Source organism: Triticum aestivum, chromosome 1D (assembly GCF_018294505.1).
Source record: "Triticum aestivum cultivar Chinese Spring chromosome 1D, IWGSC CS RefSeq v2.1, whole genome shotgun sequence".
Classification (NCBI taxonomy): Eukaryota; Viridiplantae; Streptophyta; class Magnoliopsida; order Poales; family Poaceae; genus Triticum; species Triticum aestivum.
This window is the reverse complement of record NC_057796.1, coordinates 427,818,302-427,840,304: the sequence shown is the minus strand read 5'-3', so window position 1 is coordinate 427,840,304 and position 22,003 is coordinate 427,818,302.

Here is a 22,003-nt window from a genome sequence, read left to right as displayed (position 1 = left end):
GTTTATGATCTATACTTTAATATGTGAATAGCTTGTTACTTGATCATGAAAAGTTTGATGAAAATGAGCTACTATTATGATATATAATGATGCTAGAAAAATTGGTTGGAACTATCATTGATGAAACAAATGCACTTGCTAGCATTCACACTTCATAAATTATTTATTTTATCATTTACCTACTCGAGGACGAGCAGGAATTAAGCTTGGGGATGCTGATACGTCTCCAACTATCTATAATTTATGAAGTATTCATGCTATTATATTATCAACCTTGGATGTTTTATATGCATTTATATGCTATTTTATATGGTTTTTGGGACTAACCTATTAACCTAGAGCCCAGTGCCAGTTTCTGTTTTTTCCTTGTTTTAGAGTATCGCGGAAAAGGAAAACCAAACGGAGTCCAATTGACCTGAAACTTGATGGAGCTTATTTTTGGACCAGAAGAAGGCCAAGGAGTAAAAGAGTTGGGCCAGAAGAGTACCGGGCTGCCCACGAGGGTGGGAGGCGCGCCCACCCCCTGGGCGCGCCCCCTACCTCGTGGACAGCCCGGAGACCCCCTGACTTGTTCTCGACGCCAAAACCTCTTATATATACAAAAACCTCCAGAAATTAACCTAGATCGGAAGTTCCACCGCCGCAAGCCTCTGTAGCCACGAGAAATCAATCTAGGCCCTCTCTGGCACCCTGCCGGAGGGGGCCATCATCACCGGAGGCCATGGAGGAGGATCCCGGAGGGGCCATCATCGCCATGAAGGCCAAGGACCAGAGGGAGAACCTCTCCCCATCTAGGGGGGAGGCCATGGAGGAGGAAGCGCAAGGGGGAGAACCTCTCCTCCTCTCTCTCGGTGGCGCCGGAGTGCCATCGGGAGGGGAATCATCGCCGCGGTGATCATCTTCATCAACATCACCACCATCATCATCATCCTCATCTCTTTTACGCGGTCCACTCTCCCGCACCCCGCTGTAATCCCTACTTGAACATGGTGCTTTATGGCACATATTATGATCCAATGATGTGTTTCCATCCTATGATGTTTTGAGTAGATATCCTTTGTCTTTGGGTTGATTGATGATCTAGATTCGTATGAGTTGTATGTTTTATTATTGGTGCTGTCCTATGGTGCTCTCCGTGTCGCGCAAGCATGAGGGATTCCCGTTGTAGGGTGTTGCAGTACGTCCATGATTCGCTTATAGTGGGTTGGTGAGTGACTGAAACACAAACCCGAGTAAGGGGGTTGTTGCGTATGGGAATAAAGAGGACTTGATGCTTTAATGCTATGGTTGGGTTTTACCTTAATGATCTTTAGTAGTTGCGGATGCTTGCTAGAGTTCCAATCATAAGTGCATATGATCCAAGAAGAGAAAGTATGTTAGCTTATGCCTCTCCCTCATATGAAATTGCAATAGTGATTACCGGTCTTGTTAACGATTGCCTAGGATAATTCCGCACACCGATCCATCATTATTCCACACTCGCTATTTATAATATTTAGTAATATATTCTAACTTTATGATAACAACACCTACTTTTATATTTTAGCTCTCCGATACCATGCAAAGTTATCCTCTTCATACCCACAACGCAGTTTTATTTCTCGTTTCGAGTTGGAAGCAAACGTTCGGTGTACGTAGAGTCGTATTAGTGGCAGATAGGACTTGAGAGAATATTGATCTTACCTTTAGCTCCTTGTGGGTTCGACAGTCCACACTTATCACTTCCACCTTTGGGAATTGCTACGATGATTCCCTACACTTGGGGATTATCACTGCAACAAAACCTCTAGGAACTATCTGCAAACGAAGGTCCCTGAGGTCTTCGGCCAACTCCTTTGGTAATCCTCCGCTTATGAGGGTATTGACATAACTCTTCCGGGTTAAAGCGTGTGCTTCGACATTGGCCTTGCCTGGGTGATAGTGCAACTTCATATCATAATCCTTTATAAGCTCCAACCATCTCCTTTGCCTGAGATTCAGCTCCTTCTCTGTGAAAATGTACTTCAAACTCTTGTGATCCGTGTACACATCACAACGGTTTCCAATAAGAAAATGTCTCCAGGTTTTGAGCGCATGCACTACGGCTGCTAACTCCAAATCATGTGTGGCATAATTCAACTCATGCGGTCGAAGCTGACGTGAGGCATATGAAACAACTCTTCCGTCTTCCATAAGTACACCTCCAAGTCCTAGGCGAGAAGCGTCGCAATACACTTGGAAATCCTTGCGTATATCCGGTAGAATCAGCACTGGGGCTGTAACCAAATGTTTCTTCAGCTCCTGAAAACTTGCCTCACATTCATCTGTCCATTTAAAATTAGTGTCTTTCTTCAATAGCTCCATCATAGGCTTCGCAATCTTGGAGAAATTCTCAATAAACCTTCGATAATATCCCGCGACTCCAAGAAAACTGCAGATCTCTCCTACTGAGGTGGGTGCCAGCCAAGCAGTGACTGACTAAACCTTGGTAGGGTCTACTGCTATACCTTCTCCTGATATAACATGTCCAAGGAACCCAACCTCTTTTAACCAAAACTCACATTTGCTAAAATTGGCATAAAGCTGATGTTCCCTGAGCTTCTCGAGAACTAAACGCAAATGCTCCTTGTGTTCCTCTTCATTCTTTGAGTATACCAAAATATCATCAATGAACACCACAACAAACTTATCCAAGAACTCCATGAACACCTTATTCATCATACTCATGAAATAGGCAGGGGCATTAGTCAATCCAAATGACATAACCATGTACTCATATAGCCCGTACCTTGTAGTAAAAGCTGTCTTAGGTATATCCTGTTCTCGGATCTTCACCTGGTGGCATCCTGATCGCAGATCAATCTTGGAGAATACTTTAGCTCCTTGCAGCTGGTCAAACGAATCGTTGATCATCGGTAGTGGGTACTTGTTCTTGATCGTCACTTCATTTAAGGCACAATAATCAACAACCATTCTTAAAGATCCATCCTTATTCTCAACCAAGAGCACTAGGGCTCCCCACGGTGACGAACTTCGTCGAATGTAACCTTTCTCTAGTAACTCCTTAATCTGCTTCTTAATCTCCTCCAGATCATTTGCGGGCATCCGGTATGGTCTCCTCGATATCGGTCCGGTGCCTGGCAACAGCTCTATAAAAAATTCAATGTCTTGATCCGGCGGCATGCCTGGTAGTTCCTCTGGAAATACATCTGGGTAATCCTTCACTACACGCACTTCCTCCTGAACAACTCCTGAGAGGGAATTTTACTTGGGTTTTCCTAGGTGCACGCCTGGATACATACTTAATCCTTTTTCCCTCCGGGGTGGTGAGAAGTGTCGACTTACTAGCACAGTCAATGTTCCCTCCATACTTTGATAGCCAATCCATGCCTAGTATTATATCCAATCCTTGTGACTCCAAAATTATTAGGTCAGAGGGGAAAACATGGCCGCCAATGGTTAAGGGTAACCGATCACACCATCGGCTGGCCATATACTCTGCTCTTGGCGAGCTTACTAACATGGGTGACCTTAGGGCTAGGGTTGGCTACTTAAACTTGTCCACAAATCCCATTGATATGTATGAATGCGATGCACCAGTATCAAAAAGAACACGAGCAGTAAATGACTTAACCAAAAACTTACCAATCACTGCGTCAGGCTGATCTTCAACTTCCTCCACGTTGATGTGGTTCACCTGATCTCTGGTGAAGGGATTGGGCTTCTTCCCAGAGCTTCCATTTCCATTGACATTCTTCAACTCAGAACAATCGTTGGCGTAATGCCCAATCTTCCCGCACTTGTAGCAGGTGACATGACTCAGATCCTTCTTAGCGGGTGTTGCTGGGTTGGAACGGTTCTGGTTGCTGCTTGCTCCATTCGCATTTCCATTCTTGGGGCCACTATGGTTATGCGAACTTCCTCCATTGTGAGTGTGGCCTCCATGGTTATGATGGGTGTGTCCTCCCGAGTTAGGGGTAAAACGAGGCTTCTGCTGAGCTCCTGAATTGTACTTCCCTTGTCCATACTTCCTTTTGCGGCTCTCTATCTGCTGCTGCTTCCCTTCAATCATAAGAGCCCTGTCTACCAACTCCTGATAGTTAGCAAATGTTGCTACCATCAACTGCATACTTATCTCATCATTCAGCCCTTCCATAAACTTCTCCTGCTTCACGGCATCTGTGGCCACATCATCTGGGGCATAGCGAGCTAGCTTACTGAACTCATCCACGTACTGCCCCACAGTACGATTTCCCTGGCGTAAGTTGTGAAACTCACGCTTCTTCATGCTCATAGCTCCAGTTGAGACATGTGCAGTGCGGAATGCTTGCTGAAACTGTTCCCAAGTAACATTGGCTATAGGGAAAGTGGTTGTGTAATTCTCCCACCATGAGGCTGCGGGTCCATCCAATTGATGTGCGACAAAACGCACCTTCTCAGCATCTGTGCAACCTGCGGTGGTCAACTCCCTTCCAATCCTGCGTAGCCAGTCATCAGCAACAATCGGCTCGGTGCTACTAGAAAACACCGGCGGATTCAACCTCAGAAAACGGGCTAAGTTGTCAACTGGAGGTGGTGGCGGTGGGTTGTTGTTGTTGTTGTTGCCTTGGTTCTGGACTAGTAGCTGCATCAAGGCATTCTGTTGGTGGATCAACTGAGTGAGCTCCGGTGGGAAGACCAATCCAGGGTCACGTCTCGGAGGCATCTGATGGGTTTTAGAGGGAAGAGATAAGAATAGAGTGAGGTCTAGTGAGAAAGCACTACCCATATGCACATGAGACAAACACATTCATATCACACCATTCAATTCAAACAAGGGCATACAAACGATCTAGCTACCGTTACTAAATACTCGGACTACTAATATATACATGGGGAAAATACTACTGGTAATATGGTGGTCATCTAGAAATTTTGATCGGTGGAAGACTCCATGATATCTGCCCCAGCTTCGTCTTCGTAATCATCATCACTACTGTCGGGGTCGGTGTCGTCGATGATGATGTAGTCCTCGGGATGGTCGTCATCTCCTCCTGGCGCGGGGTCTCCCATGAATACTCCTAGCTTCCTTGTCAGGTCGTCATTCTTTTCTACTAGTATTGCAATTTCCTCCTCATATCCATCGCGTGTAGACTTGAGTTCTTCTTCAAGCTCCATCTTCCTGGTCACCACCTTCTTCAGTTCTATCATGCTTGCGCACATTTGGTTCTCCCGGCGATGAATGTGCTGGTTTAACTCCTGGATGAAAGCTGGAATGGACCTATCCCTCCTGGTGCTGATCGTCTCCCATTGCTCATCTCGGCGCCCACATATCTGGTAGATGGTGTCCTTGAGATCCTTGTGATAAACTTCGCCGATGCGTCCCATGGCGATGTGATCTGCCTTGCTCTTGCCTAGACTCCAGGTTGGTGCATCAAAGGAAAACTCTATGGGCTCAGTAACTGGCATGAATGTCCTTCCTGGAACTTGAACTCGAATCATCCAACGCTCCTCTTCTGGTAAAGTGGCGGTGTAGGTCCCGGTGAAGCTTGGTATTCCTATGTTCGGGTACCTAGTGACTTCCTTCAAGTGACGTCCAAAAGGTGTCTCTTCATCCGGTTGTGCAAACTTGTTCCTTGGGCCCGCCATCCTATAGAGTGGAAAATGGAGAGGAGTCAGAAATGAGTAGAGAAGAGTGACCTATGGCTTATCTTAGTGGCCGTGTCCTATAATTAGTGTGTGCTCTGATACCATCTTATAGCGATCCGACCTCAGATGCTCAAATCTCTGTGCATAAGTGTCATCCCTGGATCGGTAATGCTGACACACACAGTACTTGAAGGATTTATAACAGAATGCAATCACATACTTATTACATTGAACGTCTCAAAAGAGAACTTATTACAATAATATGGCTTAAGGCCATCTAAATAAGATAACAGCGGAAGGCTTGGAAGATAAAGTGAGTCCATCAACTCCAACGTCATATCTGAGTGCACGACAACGACCTAGCGCACCTTACTCTTCAACTGAAAAGTCTACAACATAATACGTTGCAGCCCGAAACAGGTCAGCACATGGAATATGCTAGCAAAATAATACAGTAGAGCAATGAACGAGTAAAAGCTATCACTACATGCATATATGGCTGGTGGAGGCTCTACGGTTAATAAGTTTTCGCGAAAAGCCAATTTTTCCGACAACAAAGGAATATATTTTGTTTAACTATCATGGTAGTTGATAAACATTGAGAATGGTAACCCCATCTCAATCCCAATTAAACAGTATTAATAACCCAACAAATTAATTTACAATGATGAGATCAACATGATAATCCAAGAACCAGATACTCAAGATGTCCGTAACCGGGGACACGGCTAACCATGATTAGTTTGTACACTCTGTAGAGGTTTGCGCACTTTTCCCCACAAGACTCGATCTCCTCCGTTGGATTTCTCGCACTACATGGTGTTTGAGAAACGGATGACCGAGACACAGTTTTCAGAAGCATTAACTCTTTCGACGGGTAAACCGTACCACCTACATCCCCTACATCTGCTAGTTTACCACTTAAAGAGGTCACACGACATACTCAATTATGCCAGAGCCCATAATGGCTTGTGGCTGCACACGGAAGTTTCTAGCATGAATAATCTTATGATCCCTTTGAGCCTAGGTGGTGAACCATAGGATGAGCACACGGATGGCCCGGGATCTCCTTGGACAACACTGGATTCCCCAGGTGCCCACCAACAATCCACCCAGATGTGTATTAAAGTAGCCACCTTAAATAAACCCTTAGTTTATAAATAATCTCACAGCTGTCATGAATCACTCAACCAAACCACGTCTACGAGCATAGCATAACAGTATTAGCATAACGTAGAAGTAACTCCCAGGGTTTGATAATAAAGGACAATAGTTCTACCTCATCAGCTACTCCCAAAACCCACATGTTAAGAGATCCTACTCATGCAATGTTTGAGGGTTGTAACTAGTGCATAAAAACTGGGTATGAAGAGTGTGATCAAAGTGTTACTTGCCTTGCTGACGATCTGCAAACCCTAGAGACTCTTAGTAGCACGCTTCGTACTCCGGAAATTCTATCGCAGACAAACAATAGCATACATAAGCACTCAAGCATAGATGCAAGGTTAAAACTGAAATAAAGAGATCCAAACTGAAAGTTCAACTGAAGTGCTTCAATTTGCAAAAAGAATCAATCAAATCGGAGCTATGAAACTCAAACTACGGTCAAAAGAAGTTCGAATTCAAATCTGCTTGAAACCAAATTTTAAATTATCAAAACCTTGTTTAGTTGATTTACTGTAAAGAGGGGTTCGAGACGAAGATTTTGGCGTTGGTTTCACTGGATTTGGAAAAACGGTTAAAAAGTTGCGAGGGTTTGCAGATCAGGGGCTAATCTACGATAAAAATAATCGCGGATAGGTCCCTAGCAGAAAATAAATAAAAAGAAAAAGACTACGGCCCGAACGTCCCCTAACAGAGGCAAACGAGCGAATTCGTTCGTTATAAGAACTAAACGCACGAACGTTCGTAGAATAAAACTAACCGAAGAAAACCGAAAAACCCGATCTAGAAAAAAACCGTTCTAGGGTTTACTGAAAAAAACCCGAACGGTTTTATACCGTTTAACCGGGAAAAGACCAGTGGAGATATCCGGCGGGCGGCGGCGTACGTGATCCGGCGAGGCGGGGCAGCGTGCGGCACCGTGGGGAACGGCGGCGCGGGGCGGCGGTGGCTAGCGGCCGCGGTGCCGGCAGGCTGCGGCATGGGACGAGGTGGGGACGGGCGGCTGCGGCGCGGGTTATAAAGGGGGGGGGGCGGCGGCTGATTGGGGGATGGGGCACGGCCTCGGGAGAGGTGTCCCACGCAGACACGGCGGCGGCAGCGCTCGGGAGTTCGTTCCCGAGCCGGAGCGGGAGGCGGCGGCGCGCTGGGCTTCGGCCCGCTCGGCTGGGCCGTTGGCCCAGGCGGGCGACGCGATTTTTTAATAAAATAAATTCTGTCGAAGAAAAATACTAATAAAGAAATAGAAAAATTCTAAAAATGCCGAAAATAATTTTCACCGTCTAAATAAATATTTAGAACAAAGTGAACATTTTCTCGCCTAAAAATGCAATTTTGGAAAAATGCATATTTTTCTAATTCAAATAAAATTTCGAATAAAATTCAAATAAAATATTTATTTGATTTTAACGTTTTTCCTCCAATACTTTTTTTGAGAAGTCATTTTATCTCCTCTCTGTTATTTTTTATGTAGGAAATATTTCGAAGAAAAATTATTAAAACCAAAATGATCCTTTTTTTAATTTGAGAAAAATTCTAATATGAAAATAATGAAATCCCCAACTCTCTCCGTGGGTCCTTGAGTTGCTTAGGATTTTCTAGGATCGCAAACGAAATGCAAATGAAACATGATATGCATATGATGACCTATGTATAACATTCCAAATTGAAAATTTGGGATGTTACAAACCTACCCCCCTTAAGATGAATCTCGCCCTCGAGATTCGGGTTGGGTCCAGACTGTTGGGGAACGCAGTATTTCAAAAAAATTCCTATGATCACGCAAGATCTATCTAGGAGATGCATAGCAATGAGCGGGGAGAGTGTGTCCACGTACCCTCGTAGACCGAAAGCGGAAGCGTTAACTAACACGGTTGATGTAGTCGAACGTCTTCCCGATCCAACCGATCAAGTATGGAACGCAGGGCACCTCCGCGGTCTGCACACGTTCAACTCGGTGATGTCCCTCGTAATCTTGATACAGCTGAGGCCGAGGGAGAGTTTCGTCAGCACGACGGCGTGATGACGGTGATGATGAAGTTACCAATGCAGGGCTTCGCCTAAGCACTACAATGATATGACCGAGGAGGAAATCTGTGGAGAGGGGCACCGCACACGGCTAAGACAACTGTCAACTTGTGTGTCTGTGGGGTGCCCCCTCCCCCGTATATAAAGGAGTGGAGGAGGGGAGGGCTGGCCCTCTCTATGGCGCGCCCCAAGGGGGATTCCTACTCCAAGTAGGAGTGGGTTTCCCCCCTTCCCTAGTTGGAGTAGGAGAAGAAGGAAGAGGGAGAAGGAGAGAAGGAAAGGGGGGCTGGCCCCCTCCCCAATTCGGACTGGGCTTGGGGGGTGCCTCCCACTTGCCCGCCTCCTCCTCTCTCCCACTATGGCCCATTTAGGCCCATTAACTCCCCGGGGGGTTCCGGTAACCCCCCGGTACTCCGGTAATTGCGCGAACTCATCCGAAACCATTCCGGTGTCCAAACATAGCCTTCCAATATATCAATCTTTATGTCTCAACCATTTCAAGACTCCTCGTCATGTCTGTGATCACATCCGGGACTCCGAACTACCTTCGGTACATCAAAACACATAAACTCATAATACCGATCGTCATCGAACATTAAGTGTGCGGACCCTACGGGTTCGAGAACTATGTAGACATGACCGAGACTCACTTCCGGTCAATAACCAATAGCGGAACCTGGATGCTCATATTGGTTCCTACATATTCTACGAAGATCTTTATCGATCAAAGCGCATAACAATATACGTTGTTCCCTTTGTCATCGGTATGTTACTTGCCCGACATTCGATCGTCGGTATCATCATACCTAGTTCAATCTCGTTATCGGCAAGTCTCTTTACTTGTTCCGTAATGCATCATCCCATAACTAACTCATTAGTCACATTGATTGGAAGGCTTATAGTGATGTGCATTACCCAGAGGGCCCAGAGATACCTCTCCGACAATCGGAGTGACAAATCCTAATCTCGATCTATGCCAACTCAACAAACACCATCGGAGACACCTGTAGAGCATCTTTATAATCACCCAGTTACATTGTGACGTTTGATAGCACACTAAGTGTTCCTCCGATATTCGGGAGTTTCATAATCTCATAGTCATAGGAACATGTATAAGTTATGAAGAAAGCATTAGCAATAAACTAAACGATCATAGTGCTAAGCTAATGGATGGGTCAAGTTAATCACATCATTATCTAATGATGTGATCCCGTTCATTGAATGACAACTCTTGTCCATGGCTAGGAAACTTAACCATCTTTGATTGACGAGCTAGTCAAGTAGAGGCATACTAGTGACACTCTATTTTTCTATGTATTCACACATGTACTAAGTTTCCAGTTAATACAATTCTAGCATGAATAATAAACATTTATCATGAAGTAAGGAAATATAAATAACAACTTTATTATTGCCTCTAGGGCATATTTCCTCCAGTCTCCCACTTGCACTAGAGTCAATAATCTAGATTACATTGTAATGATTCTAACACCCATGGAGTCTTGGTGCTGATCATGTTTTGCTCATGAGAGAGGCTTAGTCAACGGGTCTACAACATTCAGATCCGTCTGTATTTTGCAAATATCTATGTCTCCCTCCTTGACTTGATCGCGGATGGAATTGAAGAGTCTCTTGATGTGCTTGGCTCTCTTATGAAATTTGGATTCCTTTGCCAAGGCAATTGCACCGGTATTGTCACGAAAGATTTTCATTGGACCCGATGCACTAGGTATGACACCTAGATCGGATATGAATTCCTTCATCCAGACTCCTTCATTTGCTACTTCCGAAGCAGGTATGTACTCCGCTTCACACGTATATCCCGCCACGACGCTCTGCTTGGAACTGCACCAACTTACAGCTCCACCATTCAATGAAAATACGTATCCGGTTTGTGACTTAGAGTCATCCGGATCAGTGTCAAAGCTTGCATCGACGTAACCATTTACGACGAGCTCTTTTTCACCTGCATAAACGAGAAACATATCCTTAGTCCTTTTCAGGTATTTCAGGATGTTCTTGACCGCTGTCCAGTGATCCACTCCTGAATTACTTTGGTACCTCCCCGCTAAACTAATAGCAAGGCACACATCAGGTCTGGTACACAACATTGCATACATGATAGAACCTATGGCTGAAGCATAGGGAATGACTTTCATTTTCTCTCTATCTTCTGCAGTGGTCGGGCATTGAGTCTGACTCAACTTCATACCTTGTAACACAGGCAAGAACCCTTTCTTTGCTTGATCCATTTTGAACTTCTTCAAAACTTTATCAAGGTATGTGCTTTGTGAAAGTCCAATCAAGCGTCTTGATCTATCTCTATAGATCTTGATGCCTAATATATAAGCAGCTTCACCGAGGTCTTTGATTGAAAAGTTCTTATTCAAGTATCCTTTTATGCTATTTAGAAATTCAGTATCATTTCCGATCAACAATATGTCATCCACATATAATATAAAAAATGCTACAGAGCTCCCACTCACTTTCTTGTACATACTGGCTTCTCCAAAAGTCTGTATAAAACCATATGCTTTGATCACACTATCAAAGCGTATATTCCAACTCTGAGAGGCTTGCACTAGTCCATTAATGGACCGCTGGAGCTTGCACACTTTGTTACCACCTTTTGGATCGACAAAACCTTCCGGTTGCATCATATACACCTCTTCTTTAAGATATCCATTAAGGAATGCAGTTTTGACATCCATTTGCCAAATTTCATAATCATAAAATGCGGTAATTGCTAACATGATTCGGACGGACTTAAGCTTCGCTATGGGTGAGAAGGTCTTATCGTAGTCAACTCCTTGAACTTGTCGAAAACCTTTTGCAACAAGTCGAGCTTTGTAGACAGTAATATTAGCGTCAACGTCAGTCTTCTTCTTGAAGATCCATTTATTCTCTATGGCTTGCCGATCATCTGGCAAGTCAACCAAAGTCCACACTTTGTTCTCATACATGGATCCCATCTCAGATTTCATGGCCTCAAGCCATTTCGCGGAATCTGGGATCATCATCGCTTCCTCATAGTTCGTAGGTTTGTCATGGTCAAGTAACATGACCTCCTGAACAGGATTACCGTACCACTCTAGTGCGGATCTTACTCTGTTGACCTACGAGGTTCGGTAGTAACTTGATCAGAAGTTTCATGATCATTATCATTAGCTTCCTCACTTACCGGTGTAGGAATCACTGGAACTGATTTCTGTGATGAACAACTTTCCAATAAGGGAGCAGGTACAGTTACCTCATCAAGTTCTACTTTTCTCCCGCTCACTTCTTTCGAGAGAAACTCCTTCTCTAGAAAGGATCCATTCTTAGCAACGAATATCTAGACTTCGGATCTGTGATAGAAGGTCTACCCAACAGTCTCCTTTGGGAATCCTATGAAGACACATTTCTCCGATTTGGGTTCGAGCTTATCAGGTTGAAGCTTTTTCACATAAGCATCGCAGCCCCAAACTTTAAGAAACGACAACTTGGCTTTCTTGCCAAACCACTGTTCATATGGTGTCGTCTCAATGGATTTAGATGGTGCCCTATTTAACGTAAATCAGTAAGAGACATCATAGATCGCACCTTATCTAATAAAGTACGATTACGATGCTCGGACACACCATTACGCTATGGTGTTCCGGGCGGCGTGAATTGTGAAACTATTCCGCATTGTTTCAAATGAAGACCAAAGTCGTAAATCAAATATTCTCCTCCACGATTAGATCGTAGAAACTTTATTTTCTTGTTACGATGATTTTCCACTTCACTCTGAAATTCTTTGAAATTTTCAAATGTTTCAGACTTATGTTTCATCAAGTAGATATACCCATATCTACTCAAATCATCTGTGAAGGTTAGAAAATGACGATACCCGCCGCGAGCATCAATACTCATCGGACCGCATACATCAGTATGTATTATTTCCAACAAGTCTGTTGCTCGCTCCATTGTTCCGGAGAACGGAGTCTTAGTCATCTTGCCCATGAGGCATGGTTCGCAAGCATCAAGTGATTCCAAAAGCCCATTAGCATGGAGTTTCTTCATGCGCTTTACACCAATATGACCTAAATGGCAGTGCCACAAATAAGTTGCACTATCATTATTAAACTAATATCTTTTGGATTCAATACTATGAATATGTGCATCACTACTATCAAGATTTAGTAAAAATAGACCACTCGTCAAGGGTGCATGACCATAAAAGATATTATTCATATAAATAGAACAACCATTATTCTCTGATTGAAATGAATAACCGTCTCGCATCAAACAAGAAACAGATATAATGTTCATGCTTAACGCGGGCACCAAATAACAATTATTCATGTCTAAAACTAATCCCGAAGGTAGATGTAGAGGTAGCGTGCCGACGGCGATCACATCGACTTTGGAACCATTTCCCACGCGCATCGTCACCTTGTCCTTAGCCAATCTTCGCTTAATCCGTAGCCCCTGTTTTGAGTTGCAAATATTAGCAACAGAACCAGTATCAAATACCCAGGCGCTATTGTGAGCATTAGTAAGGTACACATCAATTATATGTATTTCAAATATACCTTTCACTTTGCCATCCTTCTTCTCCGCCAAATACTTGGGGGCAGTTCCGCTTCTAGTGACCAGTCCCTTTGCAGTAGAAGCACTCAGTCTTAGGCTTAGGTCCAGACTTGGGCTTCTTCACTTGAGCAGCAACTTGTTTTCCGTTCTTCTTGAAGTTCCCCTTCTTCCCTTTGCCCTTTTTCTTGAAACTGGTGGTCTTGTTGACAATCAACACTTGATGCTCCTTCTTGATTTCTACCTCCGCAGCCTTTAGCATCGCGAAGAGCTCGGGAATTGTCTTATCCATCCCTTGCATATTATAGTTCATCATGAAGCTTTTGTAGCTTGGTGACAGTGATTGAAGAACTCTGTCAATGACACTATCAACTGGAAGATTAACTCCCAGCTGAGTCAAGTGATTATGGTACCCAGACATTCTGAGTATATGCTCACTGACAGAACTATTCTCTTCTATTTTGCAGCTGTAGAACTTATTGGAGACTTCATATCTCTCAATCCGGGCATTTTCTTGAAATATTAACTTCAACTCCTGAAACATCTGATATGCTCCATGGCGTTCAAAACATCGTTGAAGTCTCGGTTCTAAGCTGTAAATCATGGCACACTCAATTATCGAGTAGTCATTAGCTTTGCTCTGACAGACGTTCATAACATCTGGCGTTGCTCCTGCAGCGGGTTTGGCACCTAGCAGTGCTTCCAGGACGTAATTCTTCTGTGCAGCAATGAGGATAATCCTCAATGCAAGTTACGGACCCAGTCCGTGTAATTGCTACCATCATCTTTCAACTTAGCTTTCTCTAGGAACGCATTAAAATTCAACGGAACAACATCACGGGCCATTTATCTACAACAACATAGACATGCAAAATACTACCAGGTACTAAGTTCATGATAAATTAAAGTTCAATTGATCATATTACTTAAGAACTCCCACTTAGATAGACATCCCTCTAATCATCTAAGTGGTCATCACGTGATCCATATCAACTAAACCATGTCCTATCATCACGTGAGATGGAGTAGTTTTCAATGGTGAACATCACTATGTTGATCATATCTACTATATGATTCATGCTCGACCTTTCGATCTGAGTGTTCCGAGGCCATATCTTCATATGCTAGGCTCGTCAAGTTTAACCCGAGTATTCTGCATGTCCAAAACTGGCTTGCGCCCGTTGTATGTGAACGTAGAGCTTATCACACCCAATCATCACGTGGTGTCTCGCCACGAAGAACTGTCGCAACGGAGCATACTCACAGAGAATACTTATACCTTGAAATTTAGTGAGAGATCATCTTATAATATTACCGCCGTAGTAAGCAAAATAAGATGCATAAAGGATAAACATCACATGCAATCAATATAAGTGATATGATATAGCCATCATCATATTGTGCCTTTGATCTCCTTCTCCAAACCACCGTCATGATCACCATCGTCACCGGCTTGACACCTTGATCTCCATCAAAGCATCGTTGTCGTCTCGCCAACTATTGCTTCTACGACTATCGCTACCGCTTAGTGAGAAAGTAAAGCAATTACATGGCGATTGCATTTCCTACAATAAAGCGACAACCATATGGCTCCTGCCAGTTGCCGACAACTGTGTTACAAAACATGATCATCTCATACAACAATTTATATAATCACGTCTTGACCATATCACATCACAACATGCCCCGCAAAAACAAGTTAGACGTCCTCTACTTTGTTGTTGCAAGTTTTACGTGGCTGCTATGGGCTTAGCAAGAACCATTCTTACCTACGCATGAAAATCACAACGATTTATCGTCAAGTTTGCTGTTTTAACCTTCAACAAGGACCGGGCGTAGTCACACTCGATTCACCTAAAGTTGGAGAAACAGACACCCACTAGCCACCTATGTGCGAAGCACGTCGGTAGAACCAGTCTCGCGTAATCGTACGTGTAATGTCGGTCTGAGCCGCTTCATCCAACAATACCGCCGAATCAAAGTATGACATGCTGGTAAGAAGTATGACTATTATCGCCCACAACTCTTTGTGTTCTACTCGTGCATATAACATCTACGCATAGACTTGGCTCTGATACCACTGTTGGGGAATGCAGTATTTCAAAATTTTCCTACGATCACGCAAGATCTATCTAGGAGATGCATAGCAACGAGTTGGGAGAGTGTGTCCACATACCCTCATAGACCGAAAGCGGAAGCGTTAAGTAATGCGGTTGATGTAGTCGAACGTCTTCGCGATCCAACCGATCAAGTGCCGAACGCACGTCACCTCTGCGATCTGCACACGTTCAGCTCGGTGACGTCCCTTGTACTCTTGATCCTGCTGAGGCCGTGGGAGAGTTTCGTCAGCACGACGGCGTGATGACGGTGATGATGAAGTTACCGACGCAGGGCTTCACCTCAGCACTACAACGATATGACCGAGGTGGAAATCTATGGAGGGGGGCACCGCACACGGCTAAGACAACTATCAACTTGTGTGTCTATGGGGTGCCCGCCTCCCCCATATATAAAGGAGTGGAGGAGGGGAGGGCCGCCCTCTTTATGCCGAGCCCCAAGGGGGATTCCTACTCCTAGTAGGAGTAGGTTTCCCCCCTTCCCTAGTTGGAGTAGGAGAAGAAGGAAGAGGGAGAAGGAGAGAAGAAAACGGGGCCGGCCCCCTCCCCAATTAGGATTGGGCTTGGGGGGGGGGGCGCCTCCCACTTGGCCGCCTCCTCCTCTCTCCCACTATGGCCCATTTAGGCCCATTAACTCCCCGGGGGGTTCCGGTAACCCCTCGGTACTCCGGTAATTGCCCGAACTCATCTGAAACCATTCCGGTGTCCAAACATAGCCTTCGAATATATCAATCTCTATGTCTCGACCATTTCGAGACTCTTCGTCATGTCCCTGATCACATCCGAGACTCGAACTACCTTCAGTACATCAAATCACATGAACTCATAATACCGATCGTCATCGAGCGTTAAGCGTGCGGACCCTACGGGTTTGAGAACTATGTAGACATGACCGAGACTCACTTCCGGTCAATAACCAATAGCGGAACCTGGATGCTCATATTGGTTCCTACATATTCTACGAAGATCTTTATCGATCAAAGCGCATAACAACATACGTTGTTCCCTTTGTCATCGGTATGTTACTTGCTCGACATTCGATCGTCGGTATCATCATACCTAGTTCAATCTCGTTACCGGCAAGTCTCTTTACTCATTCCGTAATGCATCATCCCGTAACTAACTCATTAGTTACATTGCTTGCAAGGCTTATAGTGATGTGCATTACCGAGAGGGCCCAGAGATACCTCTCCGACAATCGGAGTGACAAATCCTAATCTCGATCTATGCCAACTCAACAAACACCATCGGAGACACCTCTAGAGCATCTTTATAATCACCCAGTTACGTTGTGATGTTTGATAGCACACTAAGTGTTCCTCCAGTATTCGCGAGTTGCATAATCTCATAGTCATAGGAACATGTATAAGTTATGAAGAAAGCATTAGCAATAAACTAAACGATCATAGTGCTAAGCTAACGGATGGGTCAAGTCAATCACATCATTCTCTATTGATGCTCCCGTTCATCAAATGACAACTCTTTTCCATGGCTACGAAACTTAACCACCTTTGATTAACGAGCTAGTAAAGTAAAGGCATACTAGTGACACTATGTTTGTCGATGTATTGACACATGTACTAAGTTTCCGGTTAATACAATTCTAGCATGAATAATTAACATTTATCATGAAGTAAGGAAATATAAATAACAACTTTATTATTGCCTATAGGTCATATTTCCTTCACATACATCACCGAAAGTTGCCTCTCGTGACGGGGTTCTTTGTGGTATTTGATACGTCTCCAACGTATCTATAATTTTTGATTGTTCCACGCTATTATATTATCTATTTTGGATGTCTAATGGGCTTTAATATGCTCTTTTATATTATTTTTGGGACTAACCTATTAACCGAAGGACCGGTGCAAATTGCTGGTTTTTTTGCCTATTTCAGTGTTTCGCAGAAAAGGAATATCAAACGGAGTCGAAACGGAACGAAACCTTCGCGAGGATCTTTCTTGGAATGAACGCAATCCAGGAGACTTCGAGTGGAAGTCAATGAAGCAACGAGGCGGCCACAAGGCAGGAGGGCGCGCCCAGGGGGGTAGGCGCGCCCCCACCCTCGTGGGCCCCTCGTAGCTCCACCGAACAACTTCTTTCGCCTATATATACTCGTATACCCTCAAAACATCCAGGGGAGCCACGAAACCACTTTTCCACCGCCGGAACCTTCTGTACCCGTGAGATCCCATCTTGGGGCCTTTTCCGGCGATCTGCCGGAAGGGGATTCGATCGCGGAGGGCTTATACATCAACACCATAACCTCTCCGATGATGTGTGAGTAGTTTACCAAAGACCTTCGGGTCCATAGTTATTAGCTAGATGGCTTCTTCTATCTCTTTGGTTCTCAATACAAAGTTCTCCTCGATGTTCTTGGAGATCTATTCGATGTAATACTTTTGAAGTGTGTTTGCCGAGATCCAATGAATTGTGGGTTTATGATCAAGATTATCTATGAACAATATTTGGTTCTTCTCCGAATTCTTATATGCATGATTTAATATCTTTGCAAGTCTCATCGAATTATCTGTTTAGTTTGGCCTACTAGATTGATCTTTCTTTCAATGGGAGAAGTGCTTAGCTTTGGGTTCAATCTTTCGGTGCTCAATCCCAGTGACCGAAAGGGAAACGACACCTATTGTATTGTTGCCATCGAGGATAAAAAGATGAGGATAAAACGAAATGGAAACAAACTGTCGCAACGGTGCATACTCAGGGAGAACACTTATACCTTGAAATTTAGTGAGAGATCATCTTAGAATGCTACCGCCGTACTAAGCAAAATAAGATGCATAAAGGATAAACATCACATGATATCAATCTAAGTGATATGATATGGCCATCATCATCTTGTGCCTTTGATCTCCATCTCCAAAGCACCTTCATGATCACCTTCGTCACCGGCTTGGCACCTTGATCTCCATCGAAGCATCGTTGTCGTCTCGCCAACTATTGCTTCTACGACTATCGCTACCGCTTAGTGATAAAGTAAAGCAATTACATGGCGATTGCATTTCATACAATAAAGCGACAACCATATAGCTCCTTCTAGTTGCCGATAACTATGTTACAAAACATGATCATCTCATACAACAATTTATATAATCACGTCTTTTCCATATCACATCACATCATGCCCTGCAAAAACAAGTTAGACGTCCTCTACTTTGTTCTTGCAAGTTTTACGTGCCTGCTACGGGCTTAGCAAGAACCGTTCTTACCTACACATCAAAACCACAACAATTTTTTGTCAAGTTTGCTGTTTTAACCTTCAATAAGGACCGGGCGTAGTCACCCTCGATTCAACTAAAGTTGGAGAAACAGACACCCACTAGCCACCTATGTGCGAAGGACGTCGGTGGAAGCAGCCTCGCGTAAGCGTACGTGTAATGTCGGTCTGAGCCGCTTCATCCAACAATACCGCTGAATCAAAGTATGACATGCTGGTAAGTAGTATGACTATTATCGCCCACAACACTTTGTGTTCTACTCGTGCATATAACATCTACAAATAGACATGGCTCTGATACCACTGTTGGGGAACGCAGTATTTCAAAATTTTCCTACGATCACGCAAGATCTATCTAGGAGATGCATAGCAACGAGTTGGGAGAGTGTGTCCACATACCCTCGTAGACCGAAAGCGGAAGCGTTAAGTAACGCGGTTGATGTAGTCGAACGTCTTCGCGATCCAACCGATCAAGTGCCGAATGCACGGCACCTCCGCGATCTGCACATGTTCAGGTCGGTGATGTCCCTTGTACTCTTGATCCAGCTGAGGCCGAGGGAGAGTTTCGTCAGCACGACGGCGTGATGACGGTGATGATGAAGTTACCGACGCAGGGCTTCGCCTAAGCACTACAATGATATGACCGAGGTGGAAATCTATGGACGGGGGCACCGCACACGGCTAAGACAACTGTCAACTTGTGTGTCTATGGGGTGCCCCCTCCCCCGTATATAAAGGAGTGGAGGAGGGGAGGGCGGGCCCTCTCTATGGCACACCCCAAGGGGGATTTCTACTCCTAGTAGGAGTAGGTTTCCCCCGTTCCCAAGTTGGAGTAGGAGAAGAAGGCAGAGGGAGAAGGCGAGAAGGAAAGGGGGGCCGACCCCCTCCCCAATTAGGATTGGGCTTGGGGGGGCGCCTCCCACTTGGCCGCCTGCTCCTCTCTCCCACTATGGCCCATTTAGGCCCATTAACTCCCCGAGGGGTTCCGATAACCCCCCGGTACTCCGTTAATTGCCCGAACTCATCCGAAACCATTCCGGTGTCCAAACATAGCCTTCCAATATATCAATCTTTATGTCTCGACCATTTCGAGACTCCTCGTCATTTCCCTGATCACATCCCGGACTTCGAACTACCTTCGGTACATCAAAGCACATAAACTCATAATACCGATCGTCATCGAACGTTAAGCGTGCGGACCCTACGGGTTCGAGAACTATGTAGACATGACCGAGACTCACTTCCGGTCAATAACCAATAGTGGAACCTGCATGCTCATATTGGTTCCTACATATTCTACGAAGATCTTTATCGATCAAACCGCATAACAACATACGTTGTTCCCTTTGTCATCGGTATGTTACTTGCCCGAGATTCGATCATCGGTATCATCATACGTAGTTCAATTTCGTTACCCGCAAGTGTCTTTACTCATTCTGTAATGCATCATCCTGTAACTAACTCATTAATCACATTGCTTGCAAGGCTTATAGTGATGTGCATTACCGAGAGGGCCCAGATACCTCTCTGACAATCGGAGTGACAAATCCTAATCTCGATCTATGCCAACTCAACAAACACCATCGAAGAAACCTGTAGATCATATTTATAATCACCCAGTTATGTTGTGACGTTTGATAGCACACTAAGTGTTCCTCCGGTATTCGGGAGTTGCATAATCTCACAGTCATAGGAACATGTATAAGTTATGAAGAGAGCATTAGCAATAAACTAAACGATCATAGTGCTAAGCTAACGGATGGGTCAAGTCAATCACATCATTCTCTAATGATGTGATCCCTTTCATCAAATGACAACTCTTATCCATGGCTAGGAAACTTAACCACCTTTGATTAACGAGCTAGTCAAGTAGAGGCGTACTAGTGACACTCTATTTGTCTATGTATTCACACATGTACTAAGTTTCCGGTTAATACAATTCTAGCATGAATAATAAACATTTATTATGAAGTAAGGAAATATAAATAACAACTTTATTATTGCCCCTAGGGCATATTTCCGTCACAGACATCACCGAAAGTTGCCTCTTGTGACGGGATTCTTTGTGTACTTGATACGTCTCCAACGTATCTATAATTTTTTATTGTTCCATGCTATTATATTATCTGTTTTGGATGTTTAATGGGCTTTAATATGCTATTTTATATTATTTTTGGGACTAACCTATTAACCGAAGGCCCGGTGCAAATTGCTGGTTTTTTGCCTATTTCAGTGTTTCGCAGAAAAGGAATATCAAATGGAGTCGAAACGGAACGAAACCTTCGCGCGGATCTTTCTTGGAACGAATGCAATCTAGGAGACTTGGAGTGGAAGTCAAGGAAGCAACGAGGCGGCCACGAGGCAGGAGGGCGCGCCCAGGGGGTAGGCGCACCCCCACCCTCGTGGGCACCTCGTAGCTCCACCGACCAACTTCTTTTGCCTATATATAGTCTTATACCCTCAAAACATCCAGGGGAGCCACAAAACCACTTTTCCACCACCGCAACCTTCTGTACCCGTGAGATCCCATCTTGGGGCCTTTTCCGGCGATCTGCCAGAGAAGGATTCGATCATGGATGGCTTATACATCAACACCATAGCCTCTCCGATGATGTGTGAGTAGTTTACCACAGACCTTCGGGTCCATAGTTATTAGCTAGATGGCTTCTTCTCTCTCTTTGGTTCTCAATACAAAGTTCTCCTCGATGTTCTTGGAGATCCATTCGATGTAATACTTTTTGAAGTGTGTTTGCCGAGATCCGATGAATTGTGGGTTTATGATCAAGATTATCTATGAACAATATTTGGTTCTTCTCTGAATTCTTATATGCATGATTTAATATCTTTGCAAGTCTATTTGAATTATCGGTTTAGTTTGTCCGACTAGATTGATCTTTCTAGCAATGGGAGAAGTGCTTAGCTTTGGGTTCAAGCTTGCGGTGCTCGATCCCAGTGACAGAAAGGGAAACGACATGTATTGTATTGTTGCCATCGAGGATTAAAAGATGAGGATAAAACGAAAGGAAACAAACTGTCGCAACAGTGCATACTCAGGGAGAACACTTATACCTTGAAATTTAGTGAGAGATCATCTTATAATGCTACCTCCGTACTAAGCAAAATAAGATGCATAAAGGATAAACATCACATGCAATCAATATAAATGATATGATATGGCCATCATCATCTTGTGCGTTTGATCTGCATCTCCAAAGCACCGTCATGATTACCATCGTCACCGGCTTGACACCTTGATCTCCATCGAAGCATCGTTGTCGTCTCGCCAACTATTGCTTCTACGACTATC